The sequence below is a fragment of the Ictidomys tridecemlineatus genome, chromosome 14, assembly GCF_052094955.1.
Source record: "Ictidomys tridecemlineatus isolate mIctTri1 chromosome 14, mIctTri1.hap1, whole genome shotgun sequence".
NCBI classification, from domain to species: domain Eukaryota; kingdom Metazoa; phylum Chordata; class Mammalia; order Rodentia; family Sciuridae; genus Ictidomys; species Ictidomys tridecemlineatus.
Genome location: NC_135490.1, coordinates 43,077,500 through 43,087,283, shown reverse-complemented (window position 1 = coordinate 43,087,283; position 9,784 = coordinate 43,077,500). Strand labels below are relative to the sequence as shown.

General features: G+C 48.0%; 1 pseudogene; it reads left to right on the top strand.

The window, feature by feature from the left end:
- The first annotated feature begins 558 nt into the window (after positions 1–558).
- On the top strand, positions 559–8,752 carry LOC144370506 (forkhead box protein L3-like; annotated as a pseudogene).
- The last annotated feature ends 1,032 nt before the right edge of the window (positions 8,753–9,784 follow it).

Below are 9,784 nucleotides of genomic sequence, written 5' to 3'. Positions count from 1 at the left end.
AAAAAAACAAAAAAAAAAAAAAAGAAAGAAAGAAAAAGAAAAGAAGAACAGCAAAAAGGCTTACTGAACCTTGATCCCTCCAGATGATCCAATTTTCTGCAGCCCATACAAAGGATCATGCCAAGGACATGGACTTTGCAGATATTCACTGTCCCCAAACCTCTCAACATGCACTCCACTCCAAAATCCTCTCACCCTGGTTTGGATTCTTGTCAGGAAAATGCCTGAGTGTGTAAACCCATGCTGCCGGGAAATGACTGTAGAGCAGGGGAAAGTCCGGCACTCAGAGTGGAAGCCTCCAGCATCCATCCACTTCCAAGTCTAGGCTCTGGCAGGAGATTGCACTTGTTTGTGTTCCCTGTGGGTCTCTCTGGGCCTTGCGCACCAAGGGTCCCACTTGGTGCTGCTATGCCCTCCTGGCAGCTCTCCAAATATCTTCCAGTGTCAGGGACAGGTGGACTGCCAGCGTATTGACGTTAGCGTGAACGGGTCAGCAGAGGAGCTTTCCTTCCTGGCCGCATCCCAGGAAGATCCAACCCAAGCAGCAGCTCAGCGGTCATGTTAGGAGGGGAGACCTTGGCACGGAACCCCAAGAAGGCATGTCCTTTTCAACACATGCGGCCCCAACTTCTTCAGCCCCTGGAAGTGGAGCGTGGTTCTCCTGGTGGCCTGTCCAAGGTGCCCTCAGGGCAATCCTGCTCCTTCCAGTGCCCTGGACCCAGCAGCTGTCCCCGGCCTGGCAGGACCCTGCAGTACCACTAGGCGGCGCCGTCCGCGGTTAGTCGCACCAGGCAGGCAGAGCGCCCTGCAATCCCTTATCCCAGAGCCAGCATTGGGGGCTCCACAGGTGCAGCGAACCTGGGAGGGCCGGAAGGCTGGTGAGCACTAGGAGGACGCAAGGATCATCCCAGGTAGCACCAGCTCCAGCAGCCTTGCTCTCCTGTCGTGTTCCTCTAGGGACTGACTCCACTGACAGTTGGCCCAGTCAGCGAACTGTCTTAGGTTCCTGGGGACCCCAGGGAGCGGCTACTGGGGACAGCTGAGGGCAATTGTGCATCCAAGGCAGCTCAGCAGGTTAGGGGAACTTGGAGCTCAACATGCCACTAACTCTGTCTGGCTGCCCTTCCATTCCTAGAAAACCAATCTAGGATATTGAGATTGCTGCACCTGGGGCAGAATGTAGGTTAAGGGCAGGTGCAGGTGGGCCCCTTGTTTTCTAGGGAGGGCAGCAAGGGAGGGAGTCCCTGAACATGGGTGTCAGAGGGAAGGAACAAGAGAGCAAGGGAGCTTCCAGCGCAGTGCACCATCTGCACCAGCCAGGCCCTACTATGGTGACAGCGGCTGTAGCACCTTCAGCAGCAGCTGCTGCTGCTGCTGCTGCTGCCAGGCACCAGGTCCAGTCCAGAAATCCTTTGGGCCCTACTGGCTAGATATTTCTGCCAGTAGGCCTGAACCTGAGGGTTCTTCCTCTTGGCCTGCCTCTTGGCTCTCAGACATAAAGCCCTCTGAGAAAATGCAGGGGGTTCTTGGGGCAATCCCTGGATGAAGAGATTTCACCAGAGTGTCACAGCCCCTGCCAAACAGATGCTTCACAAAGGTCTGTGGCATGAGCGCATCAAGTGACCTGTAGGGACCTGATCATCAGGCTCAACCAGGGCTTCCTGTCAATTTCACACATCAGCCTTGATAGAGGAGTGGAAATGTAGACATTTCTAAAGTTGGATATTAAAAATGGGGAGAGCTCAACATTTTTCTGTGGAGCCCTGAATCCAGAAAGGAGTCGGGAATGAGAGGATGGTATTTATTTCACAGACACTGAAAGAAGTCGGTATTTATTTGCCTCTGACAAATATCAGTAGCATCATCAGCTTCAATATACCATCAGCAAGAAGTATGGGCAGAAGATTCTGAAGCAAAAATCGTAATAGACAAGACTTCAACTTCCACAGAATATAAGGCTCTTGCAAGTTCTGAGCCATTTCTTCTTGATTGTAGTGAACAGCAGATCACACATGTGCTAATGTTGCTTTTCTGGGAGAAGATGGAAGAGGGAAGACTTTTCTGGCAGAATAGGACCTTCACCTAACTTCCAAACCAGAAAACAACCATTCTATGAGTCAGATTTTCATCATTTGAATGAAATACCTGAGGCAACTGATGTATAAAGACAAAATGTTTATTTTTCTTATGATTCTGGATGTTCTAACCCAAGCACTAAGGATCCTTTGTGTTGCTCCTGTAGAAAGGGAAGCATAACATGATGTAAGCACATGGCAGAGCAAGCTGCCCTCCTCATGAGCTAGGAAGCCCTGGAGCACAGGCTGGGCCTACAATCTCCTCTGGGGGAAATGCACAGTGACCTGAGAACTTCCCATTACCCTGACCTCTCCAGACTTACACCGCCTCCCAATCACCCTGCCCTGTTGACCAAGCCTTTAACATATGTGCCTGGAGAGTCTTCAACATCCCAACCAAGCTACCCTTCACTGAGTGCAGTTAATCATGAAGCCCTGTTCCTAGGGGAGAAAAAGTAAATACCATGGTGACAGTTTCCTACTCATAGGTGTCTTCAACTCTATGTACTTCAATATTCACTATTATGTCGTCAAATGAAAATCCTGGAGAAAGTTCTGGAGATTTTTGTAAAATTCTTTTCGTGAACTCAGAAAAGAAAGATAGGACATAAAAACAATTATTAAATTTAATCATTAATTAATAATTAAATGAACTTACTTATTCAGTAATTATTGAAGCTTCATATAGAGAATTTCAGAGAAGACTATAAAAAAAATAAATGAATTCCACAACTGCCTTCATTAAGATGAAGAACAGCGGTAGTCCTTCTAGAACTAAGACAAATTTGCAACTGTGATGCCATATGAAGAGGACTTCTTTTCACTTTATATGTTTTGTATTAATATTCACTGTCCTGTGTTACTTTGTTACCTGGCATTCCCTCTTATTTGGATTCAGACTTGCCCAATGCTTCCCTAGAGTAGGAAATATTCATACCAGAAATACAAATCAATAAACTCCAGGAAGTACATGCAAAGGATCCACATATCTTTCAGTTCATAAGATTTTCATTTTATCTACACACATGAACAATCATTGAAATATCTCTATGAAAGTTCATCTTTCCAGGGAAGGAAGATGCAGCCCTTCCTGTGATTGTCTGTCTCCCTACCTGTGGAGTCTGTGTCTGTTTGGGGGATTTTCAAATATTTGACAAGGGCCAAAATTTCTTTGATTGTTCAAAGCCAAGTCATTATTCTAAGTGTGCCCAGTTTTCAATAACCATATAATAATACTCCTAGAAATTTGTACCATCATAAAGGGACAGTTATCAAAAGAGTGATAAGTGATAAATACTTTCTTATTTGGTAAATTTTTGTATAATTTTTTTTCTTTAGTATTAAAGTGAGCTTACCAAAACTGGAAGTTAAAAATGAGTAACAATACCAGTGAAGCCTAGATTTGTCAGCTTTTTTGCTACAGTGAAGACCCAATCTGATCAGAATTATCTTAGGGGAGCAAAGTTTATTTGGGGGCTCATGAGTTCAGAGGTCTCAGTCCATAGAGAGCAGGCTCCATTCTTTGGAACCTCAGGTGAGACAGAATATCATGGCAGAAGAGTGTGGCAGAGGGAAGTAGCTGACAGGATGATCAAGAAGCAGAGAAAGAGATTTCTACTTTTTACTTACAGATAGATAGCCCACAGCCTTGACCAAAAAGACAGACCTCCTCCAGGTCTGGAGGCACCCTGCTTGCCTTCAGTTACCTTCCAACCAATCCAAACAGGTGAGTAATTCACAGATTGGGTTAAGGCTCTTGATGCCCAATTAACTTCTACTCTCCAAAGATTCAAAGAAGTATTTACCAGAAGAGAAAACAGCCTCTGAAACCCAACACAGCATGTTTGGAAAGTATAAAAAACAAAAACAAAAAAGACAATAAAAATGTATCCAAAGAGTTGTGACCAGATGAATAGCTTACAAATCCGCCACCTTTGTCAATACCTGCCATGGCTGCTCACTCAAATGAGAACAACTAAGATATCCCTGCACCAGCTCTTCCTCATTTTCTCAAAGAAACATCAAATGGTACAAATGCTAAACAGAGAAAAGGGAGAAAAGGCAGTGCCGAGGACCAGCTCTCTTTTTTCATCACCTCTAGCTTGCTCAGCTCACATAGAATTTGACTTCCATGCTGACAACTAGTATTAGGCCTCCTAATTATACATTCAGCCAGGGAGCCTGCCTCAGAAAGGTACTATAGAACAAATTCTGGTGCAAGTTCTCCTTTGATTTCAGGCCTTGGAATAATTGTGAGCATCCTTTCTTCTTCAAGAATAGGCAGACTAACACCCCACCCTTGGTGGACAATCATACCTGGACACAATATGTGGGAACAAAAAAGAAAGAAAAAAGAAAAGAACAGAAAAGACAAGAGAGAACGACAAAGAGGCTCACGAACTTTGATCCTCCAGATGCTCCGATTTTCGGCAACCCACACAAGGAATCATGACAATGACTTGATTTCCAGACAGTCACTGTCCTCAAACATCTCAAACATCTTCTTCTGCCTATTCTTGAAGAAGAAAGGATGCTCACAATTATTGCAAGGCATGAACTCAATGCACTCCACTCAAAAATCCTCTCACCCTGTTTCAATTCTTGTGAAGGAAGTGCCGAAGTATTTGAACAATACCCTGGTGAAATGACTGCAGAGCATGGGGAAAGTCCGGCACATAGAAAGGAAGTGTCTCACATCCATCCACTTCGGAGTCAAAGGCCTGGAGATCCTAGGCTCTGGCAGAAGAGTGCACTGGTGTGTGTCCTCCATGGGACTTTCTGGGCTTTGCGTGCCAAGGGTCCCCCTTGGTGGCTGCTATGCCATCCTGGCTGCTGTCGACATACTTGTGGGTGTCATAGAACAGGCAGACTGACAGCCCAATGACGTCACCGTGTGCCAGTCATCCTAGGGGCTTCCTGACCTTGTGGCATCCCAGGAAGATCCAACACAAGCAGCAGCTCAGTGGTCACGTTAGGAGGGGAGACCTTAGGACCGAACCCCATGAGGGCATGTTCTTTTCAGCACAAGCGGCCCCAACTCCTTCAGCCCCTGCAAGTGCAGAGTGGTTCTGCTGGTGGCCTGTCTAATGTGCCCTCTGGGCACTCCTGCTCCTTCCAGGGCCCTGGACCCAGCTGTCACTAGCCTGCCAGCACCACCCTGAAGTACCGCTAGGCGGCGCTGCCTGCAGTTGGTCGCACCAGGCAGGCCTAGTGCCAGAACACCCTGCCTCCTGGTGCCAGCCCACTCTGGACTCTGCAGGTGCAGCGTACCTGGGAGGGCTGGAGGGCTGGCGAGCACTAGGAGGACGCGAGGATCAACACAGGTAGCACCAGCCCCAGCGGCATTGCCCTCCCATCCTGCTTCTCCAGGTCCTGGCCCCGCTGAAAGTTGGCCCAGTCAGCGAATTTGCCTGGGTTCCCAGCAGCCCTAGGGAGCAGCCACTGTGGACATATGAGGGCAGTGGAATATCCAAAGCAGCTGGGCGGGTTATGGGAACTTTGAGCTCCACCACATCCTTCCACCGGGTGCCCCTCCATTCCTAGAAAGCAAATTCTCGAGATTATTGCAACCTGGTCAGAATGAAGGCTAAGGGCAGGTGGGTGGATCTGTTGCTTTTTGGTGAGGGCAGCAGGGAGAGAGTACCTGAACATGGGTGACAGAGGGAAGGAGCAAGAGAGCAAGGGAGCTTCCAGCATGGTGCACCCTCTGCACCAGCCAGGCCCACTTTGGTGGCTGCAGCTGCTGCTGCTGTTGCTGCTACTTTTGCCACTGCCTGGCACCAAGTCCAGTCCAGAAATCCTCTGGGCCCGACAATCCAAGGGTCCCTTCCATTTACCTGCAGCTGCAGAGATATCTAGCCAGTCGGGATGAACCTGAGGCTTCCTCCTCTTGGCCTGACTCTAGTCTCTCAGAAACAAAGCCCTCTGAGACAATGACCCAGGTTCTTGGGGCAACCCCTGGAGGAAGAGATTTCACTGGAGTGTCACAGCCCCTGCCACAATGATGCTCCAAAAAGTCTGTGGGATGAGTGAACCAAGTGCCTGATTGTAACCTGATAATCAGGCTCAACCAGTGCTGCCTGTCATTTTCACACATCAGCCTTGCTAGAGGAGTGGAAATGTAGAAGTTTCTAAAGTTGGATATTAGTAAAAGGGGGAGAGCTCAAAACTTTTCTGTGGAGCACTAAATCCAGAAAGGAGTTGGTAATGAGAGGATGTTGTTTATTTCACAGACACTGAAAGAAATGTAGCTGGTACTGATTTGCCTCTGACAAATAGCAGTAGCATCACCAGCTTCAAGATATCATAAGCAAGAAGCACAGGTGGAAGATTCTGAAGCAAAAAAAGAACGGAAAGAATTCAACTTCCATAGAACATAAGGCTCTTGCAGGTTCTGAGCCATTTCTTGCTGATTGCAGCACACAGCAGATCACACATGTGCTAATTTTGCTTCTCTAGTGGAAGACCTAAGAGGGAAGACTTTCCTGACAGAATAGAACCTTCACCCAACTGTAAAATAATAAATCAACTGTTCTATTAGTCAGCTTCCCATGACTTCAATGAAATACCGGAGATAACTGGCATTTATAGACAAAATGTTGATTTTTCTTATGATTCTGGATGTTCTAACCCAAGAACTAAGGACCCCTGTTTTGCCCCTCTAGAAAGGGAATCACAATATGATGTAAGCACATGGCAGAGCAAGCTGCTCACCTCATGGGCTAGGAAACACTAGAGCACAGACCCGGCCTACAATCTCCTCTGGGGAAATGTACTGTGACCTGAGAACTTCCCATTACCCTGACCTCTCAAAACTTGCACTGCCTCACAATCACACTGCCCTGTGGACCAAGCCTTTAACATATGTGCCTTGAGATACTTCAACATCCTAACCACAGCTACCTTTCACTGAGTGTCGTTGATTAATCTTGAAGCCCTGTTCCTAGGGAAGAGAAAGTAAATCCCACTGTGACAGTTTTCTACTAGTAGGTGTCTTCAACTCTATGTATTTCAACATTCATTATTATGTTGTCAAATGCAAGTCCTGGAGAATGTTCTGGAGATTTTGTGAAATTGTTTTCATTAACTCAGAAAAGAGAAGTAAATAAATGTATTTGAAATGTGGAACATTAGTGTCACGTTGTACTCTCAGTTGGAATCTGGCTCATTAAGCTTTTTGGTTTATAACAGAGTTCTCTGAAAATAGTGTGGGATACTATCTGCAATTCTGATTTTCTCTATTATTTTTTAGTTCTATCTACTTAGTCCTCGTAAAAGTATGCGTAATTTCTTTTTTCAAATATCTGTGTTCTTCTAAGGATAGGCGTTCCTATACTCATTTAAAAGAATACAAACTAATAACCAAAGTGAAAGTAACTGCAAAGGCATAACAATATTATTTTTGCTTCTAATTTTAATATTACTTTGTCCTTGATAAATGTTGACATGTGCCAAGGCATAACTGATCCAAGTTAAGTATATTCTGAATTTTCATTAATAATAATGTTTATGAAATTATGGTCATCATACATTTGGTACTACTATGTAAACCATTTAATTTATTTGATACAGGAAAGACAGAAAATAAAAATAATTATTAAAAACTACGACGCCAACGACTACCCAGCTGGCAGCTCAGACGAGGAAAAGCGGCTCATGCGGCCCGCGTACAGGTAGGTGCCTGAGGAGGCCGGTGGCGGGGCTCTGGGGACAGCCAGGGGCTCCGAAGCCGGAGACTGTCCGGGATGGAGGGAGAGAGGGGCTTTCTTCCCTGGGGCGGGCTCTGGGAGAGGACGCACCACGCGCACTTTGGGGGGGGTAGCCGAGAAAGCAGCTTGGATCTCCCACCTAGCGGGACTCCGAGTGCAGGAGAGGTCCCAGGGTCTGGGTGGAAGCCAGAGCTGTGTGCACGGGGTCTCTAGCCAGGACAGCGCTTCCCTTTCCCCCTCCAACCCCGCGCTGGCTGCCTGGGGAGGCGGAGCAGTCGGCCTCGCCCACCGGGCGGGAAGGCTGCCTGGCTCCCCGCGCCCTGCACGGTGCCCGCTTGCCTGACGCCCTGTCCGCAGCTACATCGCGCTGATCGCAATGGCCATCCAGCAGAGCCCCGCGGGCAGGGTGACCCTGTCCAGCATCTATGACTTCATCATGCGCAAGTTCCCTTACTACCGCGCCAACCAGCGTGCCTGGCAGAACTCCATCCGCCACAACCTGTCGCTCAACAGCTGCTTCGTCAAGGTGCCCAGGATCGAGGGCCATGAGAAGGGAAAGGGCAACTACTGGACGTTTGCAGGCGGCTGCGAGTCGCTGCTGGACCTCTTCAAGAACGGCAACTTCCGCCGCCGGCGCCAGCGACGCGGCCCCAAGCGAGAGGGCCCGAGGGCACTACGCACTGAGGCCGCTGAGGGGTCCCTGGGTCCATCTGAACTCGCCGCGCGCGGGTCTCCCGCCCCAGACGGAGCGCCTGCCCTGGGCCACGAGGCCCTGGTCCCCGCCCGCCCTGGCGCCCTGGGAAAAGAGGGCCACAAAGACATCAAGTTCAGCATCGACTACATCCTGTCCTCTCCAGACCCTTTTCCAGGGCTCAGGGCTCAGGGCTCCATGTCTTGTGCAGGAGGGGAGCTTCCCCCGTTGGAGCCCCAGTAAATAAACCTCCACTTCCGAGGCAGTGAAACATGAGACTGAGGTTGCTTCCTGGTGGCCACTACAGAATTAGCCTGGGGTCTGGGGTTAGTTTCTCCCCAGGAAGCAGGTCTCAGCCCCACCTTGAGCCATGAAGCCCCCTGATTGCGTATTGCCACTAACTTTGAACTTTCTTCCCAGTCGGACCCTGAGTTCCTGGGTTGGAGGCAAAGGTGGAAGACGGCCTTAGGAGAGCTGCTTACTGTGAAGTGACTTTATCCATTCCGAGAAAAGTTCCCCAGCAGGAACAACCCTCTTGGGTCCAGTTTGACTTTGGAGTTTGCTTGTGGATTTTTCAGATTTCAGTTCCACGGGAAGAATGCAGGGAATATTCCCTGGAGCCACATAGCAGTTCATTCCTGGTGAGGTGAGAAAGACTCGTGGACAGCCGTGTTCCAGAGCTGGTGTGTGCTCAGCAAGCAGTCAGTGAAGTTGGCTAACACCTCCCTGTAGGTTAAAAAATAATAAGGTAAAAAAGATGAAGACAGATATTTACTGATCCTCGTGAACAATAATGACCTCACATTCCTGATGCCCTGTGTTTGGGTTAATAGGATCAGAAGTAACTGATGTGTCTTGTGTTGTCAGCAAAGTTTTGATGATGGTTTAAAATGCCCCTTGCACAAATACAAATATGGGAAAGAAGAAAGGAAGGGTGGGAGGGGCCCAAATTTGGGAGGGCACTGGGCAAAGCCAGTTCTTCTGAGCAGGCATCCACTCCTGCTCTGGCACCAGCTGGCTTCCCAGAAATGCAGGCTTGGACAGCAAACTGTTGGTAGAGCCCCAAACACGGAGGTGCTGAGCCAAGCATCCAAGCTGGGCACACTCCATTTGAAATGTAAATGATTTAATTACTGTGTAGAGACAAGCAGTTTTAAAAACACAATTATGCACAGTGAAACTATTTGACCAACCTTATCATTTTTCACCAGCCCATTTTCGCAGAGTTAATTGCTTTCTGTGATTTAATTTGAACATTAGTATGGATTACACCTAATCGGATTCACTAGGTGACAATGATTGGCTAATTT